At 39.6% G+C, this 16,589-nt stretch overlaps 1 long non-coding RNA gene across 1 annotated transcript; it reads right to left on the reverse strand.

Moving 5' to 3' along the window:
* Positions 1-2,436: 2,436 nt before the first annotated feature.
* On the reverse strand, positions 2,437-5,009 carry LOC115442428. Its single transcript, XR_005112781.1, has 2 exons — positions 4,787-5,009; positions 2,437-4,519 (listed from the first exon to the last, which is right to left on the reverse strand). It is a non-coding gene; the product is annotated as an uncharacterized LOC115442428 (long non-coding RNA).
* Positions 5,010-16,589: the final 11,580 nt, after the last annotated feature.

Below are 16,589 nucleotides of genomic sequence, written 5' to 3' on the forward strand. Positions count from 1 at the left end.
TTACAGATTGCAAATATTGCAATCCCGACAGATACTGCGAGCATGCTCCGCTCAGTACATGCTAAATGAAATAATAAAAAAAAGTAATTAAATGATGTTAAATGTGAGTAAAGTGTTCCAAATGACGTGAAATGTCCTTATATTAAGCGTAAACACAAGAATGAAGCAAATGCGTGTGTGTTTTTATTGATTATTGTATTTATTCCGCTGTAGCACTACGGCATGCAGCAGTTGGTCATATGACTATTCATTTGTTATGAGGTTGATGACGTTGTATGGTGCCAGGTCGAAGTGATGACATGGCGCTTCGTGCTGCTGTCTGGCCTGAGTGAAGCGAGGGAAAGTGTGTGTATTTTTGTGCTGGGTTTGAGTATTTTTTTTTATCTTTTTAAGGGCGAATCCGCGCTGTATACTGGTTAAAATGTGAATCTTTTTTCTCTGCTGCCCCCATATACCCGCAGCGTATGTTATGATGGGTTCGATGACATGTTTATATATTATTTGAATATTGTCTGTATGTGCTCCCCAAGGTTTAATGTATAGGCAGAGTTTGTTAAATATTTTGGTAACTTTAGTGTTAGGTGTGTCTACATTTTCCTTTGTCTTAGCTTTTTCCAAACGTTCTAATCTCTTCCTATACTTCTCGGATTTTTTTTTGTAATACTCGATCTTTTTGTCTTTATCTTTTATAATTTTGTCACGTTTCTTTCTAACATTACGCTTTCTTGCATTACTTGCATCACTTCGTGGAGTGGTAATAGGTATTATTGACAGAGAGACAGAACTTTGAGGAGAAGGTGAACCGTCAGATTCGGGCGTATTTTGTCGTACAAAATTGTTTGTAATTTCTTTCAAAGCTTTTTTTTTGCGCGATAGGTAGCACAGTGCTTTCTCCATTCTTTAGTCACAGCTTTGTGTTCACGTGGAATCATATCTTTAACTGGCTTTCTTGTACCTTTTTCCTTCTTTCTTTGGTAGTTTCGTCGTTCTTTTTCCTTCAATTGCTCTCTTTTTACAGGATCATTTTTTAGCCGTTCATATCTTAATCTTTCTGCAATTCCTTTCTGCTCTTTTATTTCTTCTTTGGTGGCATTGAGGCAATACTACAACAATAAAACATACTTTTAATATTTACATAACATAAAGCTCACGCCTTAGTCCCACAGGTGGGGTAGGCAGAGACAGGTGGAGTGGGAATATTTAAAAAAAACCGTATGGGTTTAAAAACAGGTAGTTAGTAGGTACGTATTATTTTATATTCCAAAATCTATAATATTAGAAAACAAAAGACCTGAATTAGCGTGACAGGTCAATGTAAGAAAGAAAGAGGCTATCGACAAGCAGTAGGTTAGTGCAGACTATAAAGAATATTAATAAAATACACGGACGTCAAATAAAACAGTCCTCTGTCACATTGAACAGTCCTCTGTGTTATAAATTTCCAGAGGACTGTTGCACAGAGGACTGTTATTTTTACGTAAAAAAAACTGTCACTGCGCAAAATAGCGGCGACTTGTTTAGCATGGCGACCGAGCAAACTTCACACTGTTAACGTTCGGTTTCAAGGGAAATGTAACCACAATAGTGTTTAACATTTTTGTGGCGTGATATTCAAATCGTGACAGAGGACTGTTCAGAAATGTATTGGACAAAATTCGAACACTAGTTTTTGGTACTAAAAAATTCTCTAAAATTATAATTGTTTTTTGTTCACATGCATTCATATTCTTTATGTTTATAGAGTTATAAGATTTTACATTTTTAAATACAACTAATAAAAACCGAACCGAATCATACTCGATCCGGAATTAGGACATAACAGAGGACTGTTTTTAGTGGCTTTTACACCGAATTTATGAAATGATTATGATTCTAAATATTAATTAAGCTTGGCTCCTTAAACAACCGGTCATATATTATATGTTTTAATAAATAAAACTGCATTAATATAGCCAAAGTAAAAAAAAATGCTTGGACTATGATTTTCCTGTTAGTAGAGAAAGGCCCATTTATTAGTTTTTTTTTTCCAACAGTGTTTTTGTTGATATTATGTTGTAATGACATTAATACACAGGTTATATTTACTAAGTATTTAATATATACACATGAGTTGCTTATTTCTAAGGGTATTTATTTAGGGGGAGTCCGGGAGAGTTTAACCACTTTTTGTTTAAAGTATCATAATTTTCTTTAATTAAGACTTAGGGATTCAATTATAGTATTAAACATTAGCTTGTTTATTTGGGTTTACTTATGCATAATAACTTTTTGGCTTTTATAATACTGAAATATGTTATACATACTTCAATGAAAAATGGGATATGGGGAGAGTTGAACATGGTTTACTTATAGGATGATAATGTTAATTGTATACCTACAAACTGTGAGACAGAATATACGATTTATTTTTATAGGGATAATTAAAAAATAAACAGCTTAAATCACATATTTATTCGAAAAAACAACAAAATGAAATAAAATTCTAAGGAAACACAGTTATCTACTGTTTATTAAACAAAACAAAAATCGAAGTATGTTCTTTTAACCAGAGGTCATTGAAAGAACAATAGTACTTTTTCTTCTTTGCATCTATACTACTCTCACCTCCTGAGTTATCACGGTCCATTTTTTTTCAAATTACTTTTTACTAAGGCGACCGAAACGAGTTTTTCGGTCTCGGCATTTTCACCCTTCAAAGAGTGTCTCCTTTCATTGTACAACTGTTCAGCTTTATTAAACAGCTGTTCACTTGCTACACTAGTAGGCGGCGCATATAGAAACTTATTTGCTGCAGACCTAATCACCTTATAATGTGACGAATACCAATACTCAAAAATATTGGCGTTTCTTAACATCCTCGGCTAACCCTACACAAAATAACACACACATAAAATCATAACCGCCTATCAATCTGTAAATCATTGCCCGCTTACCATTCCAACTACATAATGATCTTGATTTTCACCCAACCACTAACCAGTGATCAATTTACAAGTAATGGTAACAAGTAATAACTCAATTACTTTTAATTCACAATTTTTTTAACTTTGGCACTATTTCGTTAGTATTTATTTGATTTAAACTGCACTTTAAAGAGGGTATTTTTCCGCATCTTTTGACGTATAGTACAACTTGATGTGCGAACTTTGACCCAACACTTTTGATTTTCTAGTGATTTACGTGTGCGGAGCGTCGCAAAGTGTCCGCGGGGCGCGTGCGTTCGATAACTCGCGCGCGCTGCGACTGAGGTGGGAAGATTTTTTTTTTTTAGCGGCTGATCCTGCATTCAACACCTAGAGGAACCTGCGAACGGTGTACTGGTTCCTCCCGGCTTAAAGACTGCAGGGGCCAAGGGAAGGTGTGGGAAGGAGAGAAGAGGAAAGAAGATTGGGAAAGGAAGCAGGTTAGGTTAGGTTTTTTTTAATAACGGCTGATCCTGCAGTCAACACCGGGAGGAACCTGCGAACGGTATACTGGTTCCTCCCGGCTTAATGACTGCAGGGGCCAGGAGGAAAGTGGGAGGGAAGAATTGGGAGAGGAGTGTGGGGGAAGGAAGAAGAAGTATTAGGATGGGCGGAGAGGAAAAGGAGGTGAAATGTTCAACGAGTCCCTGTCAGACCCCCCATGTGAACTTGCAACTATGGGGGTGTAGGCACACTTTTTGTGTGCCTAGGGCCGCGACAAATGTCCCCCCATGCATGGACGTGCATTCGGTATGGAGACCGAGCACGCAGGTGTGTTTTTTTTTTTTTTGGTGGTCGATCCTGCAGTCAACACCGAGAGGAACCTGCGAACGGTGTACGGGTTCCTCCCGGCTTAACGACTGCAGGCGCCAAGGGAAGGTGTGGGAAGGAGAGGAGAGGAAAGGGGATTGGGAAAGAAGGGATAAGGACTGCATATCGGCGATCAATCGAAGCGAGTTAGTATGTTATCGCTTTAGAGTGATCGCCGACATGGCAGTAAGTTCTGTAAATAATTGATTAATTAATTTGGATTATTATGCGTAATAATTATAGTTACATTAAATTGATAGTTATTTTTCCTCAGTAATTAAGGCACGAGCTTTATTAATATATTCGGCATGTTTTTGCCTCAAATCAGGATGCCTTGCCATAAATCCGTCAAACCAGGATCTTGAAGGTCTATTATTTATAAACGGTGTGTTAATTTGGCCTTTTACTACTATTTTCTTTACAGAATCTAGTAAACCTTCATTGTTGATAGGAAACCCAGCACGAGCGCAATCTTTGATCCATACGACAAGTTCATTCTCTATTTCACTTCCAAGAACAGCCTGGGGTCCTACATGTCCAGAAGTTTCAGGTGCTTTTCCAGAAATTTTATGTCGCAAAGTCGTTCGAGGTACATTAAAATCTCTACTAGCAGTGGAAACGGGCATCCCATTCTTAATTGCGTTCAACGCTAAAGTAATTTTATGCGGTGAGTACTGAAATAATTTTCTTTTCGCGACATCTATTTTGTTACTATTTGATTTTGGTGAAGGCATTTTATTGCATCTCTGAAAATGAAAAAAAAAGCCACGATAAAATATAAATGGCCAGAAGTGGGGTGTCTATGTACACCAGTTTTGGCCAGCCATGTGGCCAAAGATGGAGAAATTCATAATTTTGTCTCCATTAGTGGCCACCTTCTCATAACCTCACTCCAGAAACATATGGCGACAAAATAACTTTAGTTCCACTTAGACAATATATTCTTCATGTAGTATTAACATAAACATCCAAAAAATAAGCAAAGATTTAAAAAATAAAAACTGATTACTCACCCGCTCGCCTTAGCCTTTTTGTTAAGATCTTAACAATTTCACGCTCAACTAAAAAGAATGACTTGTTGCATCGAAGTGAAGTTTGACACATCAAAGCTGTCAACGGTATCAGTGTTGCCAATATTCAATATTTTAAATACTGTACATCACAGAGTAATTTATTTGTCTATGCCTTAGTTATAAATATTTGAAGGCCAAAATGGCCACAAAGGGGTCGATGGCCACAACCGGGTCACCTGCCCTACAATTGCATATAGTTGGTATTGAGTGTTGTTCGACTTGTATTAATTTCAAATTAGTTTTTTTTTCCATAAATTTTTTAAATATATATCCAGTTTATACTTAAAAGTAATCTAGGAATAGGCTTCATATAAAATAACAATAAAAATGAAAGTAAAAATATTCCCATTTTAATTACCAGAAATTGCAATATATAAAATATAGAAGCGGAAGACTCAGTTCGCGCTTCGAGCAATGTTGCAGCAATGCAACTATTGCATCATGCTAGGGAGAGAAGTGAGTGAGTATTGTGTAAATGTAAATATGTATATATGTGGTAAGAGTTGTATTGTAGTGTGTTTCTATGTATTTGTGGGCTGAGTGCTGTTGTTGTTAAGTCTTTTTAATTGCCCGAAGATGGTGTCGATGTATTCTAGGTATGAGTTAGTCGTCTCTTTGGTGTTTATTATGTCCGATAGAGCATATGGCTCCGCGTCGTGTTTGCGGCAGATTGCTTCGTGCTTGTGTCTAGTGTTTAAGAACATACTACATTTTTCTAGTAGGTGTGTGATGGTTTGACTGGTCTGGTCGTCGCAAGGGCATGTGTCGGGGTTTGAATATATATATATTTTGTTTTTTTCCTCGGTTCACAATTTGTCTTAAAAATAGTACAGTTGCGCTATCTACTAATTAATTAATTAATTTATCAACTAATTATAGCATTTTCTTGTGGTTCCCTTAGGGTGTCGAGGGGGGGGGGGCGAATTTCCGCTATTTGATACGTTGCCCACTCGCCCCCATATTATCGATAAAGTTTCAAAATAAAGGGTAAATAAAACACATATTAGATGAAATAGTACACGAGAAAATAAATAGCATATAAATTTAGTATTTATATCAGCGTGGTGTCGTAAGGATATTGCCCTTGGGGCCGAGTATGGGCGTGTGTCCATAAGGGCAGGATTCTGGCCCTGCTCCTGCCGTTGAACTCGTGGACTAGTAGATGCCTATCCTTGTGAGCATGCGCGACGATCGTCAGGCAGCAGTTTATGAAAGCCCTTCCTATGCTGATACATAGTTTATCTCACTGTAAAATAAAAGAATGCGTATTAAATAATTCCTGGAGATTGATTCAGTAGGATAAAGTGAGACGTAGGGGGCCCCCGTGATGGGTTATCCCCGGTCATCACATCTCATTTAATATTCCAAGTTCGAGTTGGATTCGAGCATCTTTGTGGATGCTAGCAGTTAGGGACAGTATTTATTAGTGATGTAACGAATATTCGCATTCGCGAATATTCGCATATTTTTGGATATTCGCATTCGCAAAATTTCTGCGAATGTTTTGCGAATGTCAATATCAGAAAAAAAAATATTTGAAGATAATAGTAGACTGCCTCGGTGGCATAGTTCTACTGCATGTGCGGTACGGCAGCGCTCTAAGGTCCTGGGTTCGAATCCCGGATCAGGCAAAGTGATATTTGGGTCTGCTCAGTATCAGCCCGGAGTGTGAAATTTGTGCCCGACATGGCGATAGGCTCGCCCCTGTCACACTATTAGACGGTACACACTTGGCGAAAAGTGGGTGCCCTGGTTGTACCTCTGCATACCCCTGCCGAGATAATATTCGTAATACTGTGTGTGTGTAATAGTAGGTTAATAAAATCAAAATCTAAACTAAAACAATATTCTTCTACAATAAACTATAAATATAGTCTAAACAAACAAACAAAAAATTACAGACTCTCAAAGAAAAATACCTCTCTTTCTTAAAACATACCACTTAATTAACTATTTTTACCATGTTTTTAAGTTAGTAATTAAACTTGAGTAGAGGAATATTAAACTTTAAAAATAAACAAAATTATTTCATTTACTTTAATAAAGCTTAAAAATGTAATTCTCATTAGAACTTGTAACACAATAGCAACTAAGAAATTAAAAGCAATTGAAAGAAACAAAAACAAATTCTTCTATAATTTTTTTATCAGTCTTTACATAACTTTTTAATGTTTAGATAATAATAAAATTTAGATAATCATCATAGAAAATTGGCGCCAAATTTTAACAAAAACTAAACATTCGCATTCGCGAATGTCGGTAGCAGATATTCGCATTCGCGTTCGCGAATGTTCAAAAAATGACATTCGTTACATCACTAGTATTTATTATGTTTATCCCGCTAGGTCATTGGTGATGGATACCCTGGGGATTTTCATTATTTATTTATATTTTGTCTTTTCTTTTATTTATTTTTTTCTGTTTTTATGTTTTCTTATCTTTTGTTTTATCTTATTTCTTTTATTCTTTTCTCTCACCTTCATTACTTATTTCTATCTGTTTGTCTTATATTAGTTATCTTATTTATCTATATTATATTTACCTATACTTATTTCTATTTATCTTAATTATACATATATCTTTTATTTATTTACATTTAGTTTATTACTAATGATACATAATATCATATTATATATTTAGCAATATTTAACACTATTTCTTTTTAGTACCTTACTTGCTATTTTTATACAATACTTTATAAATATATGTGTATCTACCTTATTTTTAAATATCTTATCTAAATTGCCTAGTGTTATTTTTAAATCTATCTTATTTTCCAAATCATATCTATCGGCTGCGTGTTTGGGACACTCGAGCAGGAGATGTGGGACCGTCTCCTGAACGTCAGGGTCACATTGGCACGCCGGGCTCCCCTTGCACTTGAACCGATGCAAGTACTCGGAGAACCCGCCGTGACCCGTGAACACCTGCGTCAGTGTGGCGTCCAGGGCGATCCGCCTTACGACCCTGTGCGCCTCGACCGCGTCCAGAAAGAACAGCTTTGTCACCGAAGCCGTCTCTCCGTCCGCGTATCTCCGGCTCCATTCGTCAATCTAGTCCTTTCGGATCTGTCGTTTGACGAACGAAACCGGACATTTGTCGTAGTGCGTACGGGTCTTCAGGTGGGGTTGAATATTTTTTTTTTTTTTTTGGTGTACTCCTGCTGTCAACACCGAATGAGCCCTGTGAATAGGATACTGGGCTCGCCCGGCTTGACGACAGCAGGGTCACAGGGAATAGGGAAGGAGGTTGGGATTGGGGGGACTAAGGAAGAGGAGGAAGGGGGGAAGGACAATCTGTACAAGGGGTGTCGAGCCTCGGCATTTTCATGCTTTGGCCCATCCCTCTTCAGAACCCCTGAAGAGTGTTCGGGCTTATTGTTCCGTGTGTGTGGATGTGTATGTATGTGGGTATGTGGTAGGAAGAGTGTTGTTCTATTTATTGATTAGAGTTACAAAGTTCTTATGCTATGGTACAATAGTTATTCGTAAGCGTACAATTTCAATGTACTTATTATAATGTTACATCAATGTTGTCACAATAGTTATTCGATTGGGTACATTCTACAGTGTTCTTTAACGCTAATACAATGGTTTTCCAATTGAGTACATATTTTTCGACTCAAATTTGGTATCTTAATCTAGTTACATTTTTTTTTCCCCTTAATTTACACGAAAACTTACAAGTGAAAGATTAGAATTACATAATAAAAGAATATTTACAGTATTATCATTAATCAGGTGGCTAATTGTTGGTATACATATTAGTGACGGTAGTCAATTCCAAGTTGCTAGGGTCCGTCTTATGCCGCGAGTTGTGGAGCGTTATACTCCTTGAGTTCTTATGTCCTATGTCGTGTATGAGTGTGCTGTATGTCTTAATGCAATTCGTGTTTTCAATCAGTTGATCAATATTGTATTCCTCTACATCGTGATGGTGACACATGACTTCATGTTTGTGCCTAGAAGCGGCGAAGCGAGGGCATTTTTGTATAAGGTGTGTGAAAGTTTGGGTGGTATGCTGGTCACACGGACATTTGTCCATGTCACTGATTTTGAATCTGTGTAAGTATTGACGGCAGAACCCGTGGCCGGTGAGGACTTGGGTCCACGGGAAATCCACCTCAATAGCCGCACGCAGCTTGTTGATAGCGTCAATGTTCGGTAGTAGGTTTCGTGTATACTGGCCTTTTTCGCCAGTTGCATAGTTCGCTTTCGCGGCGACTCTTCTGTGGCCATGTACCGTATAAGACTTATAGGGAATTGTGCGTGTTTATAGGCGGCATGCGAGTGGGCTGCCGCTTTCGCAGCGATATCCGCCGCTTTATTACCATCGATGCCTACGTGGGCTTTGACTCACACTATCGTAATTTTCCTTCCGTGTTTAGTAGCTCGACGGTACATTTTGTGGATACGAACCACAAAAGGGTTAGTGCTGTTAGAGTTCGATATTTCTTGGGTGGCGCTCTTAGAGTCGGTGTAAATTGTTGGGTCAGGTGTCTGATGTTGGTCTATCCAACTGCAGGCCTCAGCGATGGCCAGTAGTCCCGCCTGGTATACGGAGCAAGTGGCATGAAGATTATATTTCTTAACCGTCGTGTCGTTATTCGGAGAGAATATGCCTAAGGCGTCACCCACCAGACCGTCCTGCTTGCTACCGTCAGTAAATATCCTGGTGGTCTTGCCAGGGGTGTAGAACTGGGTCGTGTCTTGTGGTGTTGTTGCACTTGGTATGTCCAGGTGGACCCTTTCCGATGGGTGCAGCAGCTCGTGTGGTGCAGAGGGTCGTTCAAGAGTGATATCTTCGGGTAGATGCGTAGCTCGCGCAGTAAGTTTGGCGGTTTCAACAGATGTCACCTCATTTATCTTAATGTGTAATTGTGTGAAGGCGACCAGCGCGATCGCCGCAGTTTCGGAGATGGTACGGAACCCGCGAATGGCCTTTTATGGCGAAGCCCCTTTGGAACGATTTAAGTTTCATTCTGACGTGTTTGTAGTTGGTGGCAGTATGCCATATACCGGCTGCATATGTAAGTATTGGTTGTATTACGTGTTTGTATATGATTCGCACATTTTCTGAGTGTATTCCCCAGGTGGGGCGTATGAATTTACAGAGGCTGTTGTATATCTTGTGGGCCTTGCTCGTTACATGGTGGATGTGCTTGATGAACGTAAGTTTCTTATCGATAATTACTCCGAGGAGTTTTAATTCAAGCAAGCGTTTTTGGCCTTAGGCGTGAACGCTACTATCTGAGTCTTAGAGAAGTTTTACCCCTTGTCCCCATGAATATATTTTGTTGAGTGCTATGTTGGTTATGGTCTCGAGGTTGTTAACGGTGTTACTCTGTGTAGTCATTAATACATCGTCAGCGTAGGCCTGTATGTAGCATCCGTCAGGTAATTTAGTTTCCAATAGGTCATCTAGTATGAGGTTCCAGATTAGCGGGCCGAGGACAGATCCCTGGATACATCCGCGTGTCATCAGTTTGATGGCTTCTGAGTTGCATAAACTGGTCCGAAGCCACGAAAATATAGGTGGTACAGGAGCGGTTGAGGTTTCCACTTGTTCGTCAGATCCTGGCGGAGCAGGAGGCACCCTCAGACAAGGGATTAAACTAACCCTCGTCGAGCTATGCCTCCTGATGTTGCTCAGCAAATTCACGATTCACAAAATTTCAGATTTAAAAAGAGTATAGGTGCCTGGTTACTGGGCGTATGGCCATGAAACTTTGTGGAGGTGTACGTACGATACACGCACTTTTCCTCCCGGAGGAATTTTCACTGAAAACTTATTTTGTTAATTAAAAATCCAATTGTTATCCGATTTCGATGGGGCTTTCACATTCGGAAGGGGCGTCGCAGCGCGCATCCCGGGATGTATTACAGTAGGTACTTTTGTTTCACGGTCCGAAATGGCGAATTTTTAAACGCGGAGCGGCGTGGTTTCGCTGCTTATCGGGCTGCGACTTGGGTTTGAATATTTTTTTTTAGGCGGCTGATCCCGCAGTCTACACCGGGAGGAACCTGCGAACGGTATACTGATTCTTCCCGGCTTAACAACTACTGCAGGGGCCAAGGGAGTTTAGGAGGGGAAGGGAGAGGAGGGGATTGAGAAAGGAAGGATAAGGACTGCATATCGGCGACCACTCAGAGCGAGTTAGTGTGTTATCGCTCAGAGTGATCGCCGATATGACAGTAAATAAAGTAAAGTGATTGATTAATTAATTTGATTCTGCATATAGATTAATTATTTGTTAATTAGTTATATAATAAATTCAGTTTTGTTTTGATTAATTAATCAATGAATCAGTTCATGTATAATCTTAATTTATCCATTCGGACTTATTATTAATTTAATTTTGAATTTAATTAATTTTCTTTTTTCCTTCAAGATAGCAATTAATGAAAATAATAAGGTTACTGAGTAAGAAAAATTAAGATTATATTACAAAATTCTTTAAAGCGTCTATGTACGCATCATCATCAAATACAGAAAGAAAGGCAGTTATTAAAGGAGTTATTTTTTTTTTTCTCCCCTAGATTAGAGTATTAAGTAAGTTCGAAAAGATAGGATTATAGTACGGTTCGATATTTATAATTTTTACAAAGTTATTACGAAGTTAAGTTAACATAAATTACACGCTGTCGAATGAGGCCAAGCATGGTCGCATCAGGACTACGACACGAGCACGCTTCGCGTATCAAACAACGGGTGAGTTTTCGCTTAAAATTAACTAAAATATCTACAGAATACAAAATTTCCTTTATACAGATAAAGCATCTATGTACATAATGTGATAAAATAATATGCCATCATTCGTTATTCGTGTTGTGTATGTAAGCCTAAGATTAAAGGAGTTCTTATATGAAACAATTTTTTTATTGAAAGTAGATAAAAGTTTAAAAATTAGGATGATAAGATGTAAGCATGCACATAATAGTTTCGCATTTCAAAATCTGGAATATCGACTGCACGCTCACAAAATATTAATTGTCCAAGTAGAAAGTGAAATTAAATAATTAAGCAATCAATCAATCGATTGAGGCGAAGATTGCATGCACGAGAAATTGTTGCGCGCACTCTTCGCCAGTTCACCATGTGGCGACATAGTGTACTACAATATAATAAAATAATTGTTATGTGACGCAATAGAAGTATTGACATCTCGTGTTAATGGAATATTAAGTGGTTTTACCGCTTTTGAGTTAGAAAGTTTTATATAAATTACGAAATTAAATTAACGTACATCAAGTTACTAAATTAAAATAGTATAAAGTCATAGATTACGCTTATATAAAATCTACACAATACAAATTATAAATACTGATTAGGCAGCTATTAGAGATAATGTTTTTGCATACATTTTGAGCTTAAGGTGGAACGTGCACGCGAGGTATAGTCGCGGGCACGTTTCATCTTATTGTGCATTACACAATAAGAATAATATGCCATGTAGACAATATGGCGTAATAAAACAAGTAGCATTCGTTGTTCGTCTAAGCCAAGATTCTTTTATACATTTTCCCCCTATAGTATATCATGCAAATGACTAAAATAAAGAAAGAAAATTTTAATTATAAAGGTTTCAAAGTAAATAAAAGTTTAAAATTTGGAATGATAAGATGTAAGTATGCACCTAATAACTTCGCATTTCAAAGCGTGGAGCATCAGCTGCACGCTCACAAAGTATTAATTGTCCAAGTAGAAAGTGAAATTAAATGATTAAACAATAATAAAATAATTGTTATGTTATTAGCTATATCTTAAAATAAGCCCGAAGATGTTATTCGGGCATTTTGCCTCTCTGAGTCTATGTGTTAGCGCCGGCCACCAGGCATTGTCGAACGCCGCTTTGATGTCTAATGACACCGCGACGACGAGGTGATTCTCCTTCTTCCCCTCCCTGACAAGCTCTAGAGCTGTGTGTAATGCTGCTGTAGTGTTTGTTTGCTCTCGAAAACCGAATTGGTGTTTATTCATTTTGTTACTCCCGGACGCCCTGTAGACGACTCTTTTAATAAAGAGCCGCTCTAGCAGCTTGCCAAACACGGGCAACAGACCGATCGGACGGAAGGCGCCGATGTCGGTATAATCAGACTTGCCGGGTTTGGGGATTATTCTTACGAAGGCTTCTTTCCATTGTTTGGGAAAATGATGTAGATCTAGGCATCTGTTGAGTATGTCGGTGATTAACTCCGGGTAGGTCTGTGCGAACTGCAAACATATGTCCGCTGTTAGCCCATCCATACCCGGTGGGGTTCATGGATTCTAAGTGTAAGTAAGCAACTCTTCACGGGTGAAGTGTGGATCGTCGGGTGTGTCGGGTGCAGTGTAGAATTCTGTGCGTAGAAAGGTGTGTCTAGGATCGACGTCGGGGTAGAAATGTTCGAGAAGCGCTTTAGTTGTATCCGCCCCTCCTTCGGTGTACCGGTCGCCGATGTTAAGTGTGACTGGTGGCCTCCGCGGCGATGCGTCTTTGAGTAATCTATTGGTTAGGGACCAGACGTTCTCCCCGGTCTGAAGCTCGCAAAACTTACGGAAGTTTTCACAGGACGCCGTCCGTATTTCGTTTGCGTACCGCGTTTGCTACTTTCGGTTTGCAGCCTCTCGACCAGGGAGTCCGTCTGTTCCCCGTGTTTGATGGCGCTGTGTATTTGGCGGTGCAGGCGGACAACTGTGGCTTTGCGTGTATCCAATGCCTCGGTCCACCAGGGGGGCTGATATTTGGCGCACCCCCGTTTGACCGGCATGGACTCCTGACATGCGCTGTGTATGTGTTTGGTGACCTCTTCGATGAGGGCTTCGAGTCCCCTCACTGTCGAGGTCCTGTATGTTAATTTCCGCTACGTCGGTCCTCGTGAAGTTGGTGAGTAGAGCGCTCCGGAAGTGACCACAGTGTGCATTTGCGCTTTTGTAGCGGAATGTCGTTTGTGTGCATTGTTGTGTAGTGTTGTTGTTGTTTGTGCCTAAGTCTATGCCAAACACGATAGCGTTATGTTGAGAAGCCGTGCTTATTTCTAGGTCGACCCGCCACCCTCGCACCGAGCTCCAAAGGCAGTCCGATACGAAGGTGACGTCTATTGTAGAGTGTCTGATTTGATTGTGTGTGGTAGTAACGAATGTGGGCGTTAATGCGGTGTTACAAGGGTGTAGGTTTGTGCTGCAAGCTAATTCGCATATTAGTTTTCCGCGCCGGTTAATTTTATCACTGCCCCAGTCGGTGTGCCAACCGTTGAAATCTCCCCCAAGCACCACGGGGTTTCCCTGTATAGATCTTAGAAAGTGAAAAGTGTAGTTGATAGTGTTGTTTATGTCTTCTCGCGGTTCGATATATACTGACGCTATGTATATTCGCCTACCTCCGATGACTACTTTAATGACGCTTAGATTTGAATTTGAGTATTGTGACATGGCGACAATGTTTGCGTTTAGGTTAGCTTTTGTGAGTATGCAGGCTTATTTTTTTTTTTTTGGGGAATGCCATGGTTATCACCGGGGGTACCCCGCTAACGGTGTACAGGCGATCCCCCGGCTTAGCAACCATGGCATTCCCTGGATATAAGGGTAGTAAAACACAGTGTTGTTTAGATGTGCATGGTATAGATATTGTTTCTTTTGCTGGTGCTCGCGTGTTTCATCGTTAGATGTGACGCGCGAGCACCTGTGTGGTTGCTCGGCCAGGTCACGTGCTAACGTCTAAGTTGTTTTATTGTGGCTATCTCGATTGCCATAATGGAAGTTTGTAATGTAGGTGATGAGCTACGTTTGCTGCGTGCACGCGTCCTGGCCGGGCCTTTGACATTATTTATATTGTAGGTGGTACATAAAAGGGTGTTGATATAATGGTGATTACAGTTGTTATATATATTTACAATCATTGTTATTAATACTAGTCATTAGGTATTCATTGGTAATTTGAGATAATTTATACATATATTATAATAAACATTTTTTTTTTTCAACAATGTCACATAATTCTATTAAATCCTAGTGGAATAATTATAATCAGCCTATGTTACAATATGTTATTCTAGTCCTTATTATTCGAAATTATGTCATAATATCTTTGGTATGTTTCAATTGTCTAATGTTGAAACATTGACAGATCAATTTTGTTGTCGTCATATCATCGTAATTTGTCGCATGTTACATTTGTTGTAGGGTACGGTAGGGTTGGGTTGTAGGGCGGGTGGCCCGATGGGGGAGGCTTTTAAGTTTGTGTTGTGAGTTTGACTGTGTGGTTTTAGTGTGTTGTGTTGTGTGTGTGAGTTGTACTCTTTTAGGTTGTTGACTATGGTTTTTAGTAAGGTGTTAAGTGAGCCTATGCATTCCCTGCTCTCTATAATGCTTGTGAGGTTATGTGGGTCTACCTGTTTGTTGTGGCAGTAGTTTTCATGTTCCCATCTGGCCGCTTCGAACCTTGGGCATTTCTTAATGAGGTGTTCAAAGTCCTGCACGACAGCAGGGTTGCAGGGGCATTTATCGTCTGTTATTTTAAATCTATGGAGATACTTTTTGATGTATCCATGGCCCGTGAGGAACTGGGCGAGCCCGAAGTTGATTTGGGTTTTCTCGCGTAGTTTGTTGATAGTGTGTATGTTGGGGAGTAGATTTTTTGTGTGTCTGCCATTTTTTCCGGTTGTGTATTCTTCTTCCCTTGCCGTTTCAAGTTCGCAGTTCTCAGTTTGTTCTTTACGTAACTAATTGGGAATTTGTTATATATGTAGGGTGTTTTGGCTTTCGTCGCCTGTTTGGCCTCTTCATCTGCTGCTTCATTGCCATGGATTCCCACATGGGCTTTGACCCACACTAGTTGTATTGTTCCTGTTTTCCTGATGTTAGTGATTGTCTTTTGTATGTTCGTGGCCATGTGGCAGTTGGTGTCGCCATTGGTGATCGTGTCAAGAGCGGATTTGGAGTCAGATAGCAGTGTTATTCTGCTTGACGTGTGTTTGAACTGGTTGTTATATGCCCATTTGGTTGCTTCGTTAATTGCTACCATTTCAGCCTGAAACACTGAGCACGCCGGGTCGAGCCTGAATTTTTTCTTTGTGGTTTTCCCTGTGTTGTAGGCTACGAAGGCCGCTCCCACTTTGTTTTCCAGTTTGCTGCCCTCAGTGTATATTGTTATTATGTCATCTTTGGTTATTTGTTCTATGGTTTCTTGGTCTGTTGCTGTTTTAATTTTAATGTTTGTTCTTAACGCCGGATGAGGTTTTTCATTTATTGGTGTCGGTGTTTCTAGGGTGATGTCTCCTGGAAGGTATTTTGTGGTTCGTTCAATAGTTGTAGTTTCTGCTTCGGCTACTGCTTTGATATGAGCGTGAAGGGGTGTGATTCCTGCAAATGCAATGGCGGCTGTTGCTGATACGGTCCTGAATCCTTTTATGATTTTGATTGCGAAGTTTCTCTGTAGTGATCGTAGTTGTTTGATTACTTTTTGCAGGAGTGTGGCCTTGCTCCATATTGATGCCGCATATGTGATTATGGGCTGGATTACCTGTTCGTATATGATCTTGACGTTTTCCGAATGTAGTCCCCATGTGGGTCTGACAAATTTGCATATGTTATTGTAGATTTTTTGTGCTTTCTGTATTGCGTATTGTACGTGCATGGAGAAGGTAAGTCTGCGGTCGATGATTCCTTCTAGAACTTTAATGTGTTGAGTGGGATTGATGTTATGTCCGACCATTTTGATGATTGCTTTAGCTGATTTGTTGGTGAAGGCTATGGCTTGTTTCTT

The sequence above is a fragment of the Manduca sexta genome, chromosome 4 (assembly GCF_014839805.1).
Source record: "Manduca sexta isolate Smith_Timp_Sample1 chromosome 4, JHU_Msex_v1.0, whole genome shotgun sequence".
NCBI lineage: Eukaryota > Metazoa > Arthropoda > Insecta > Lepidoptera > Sphingidae > Manduca > Manduca sexta.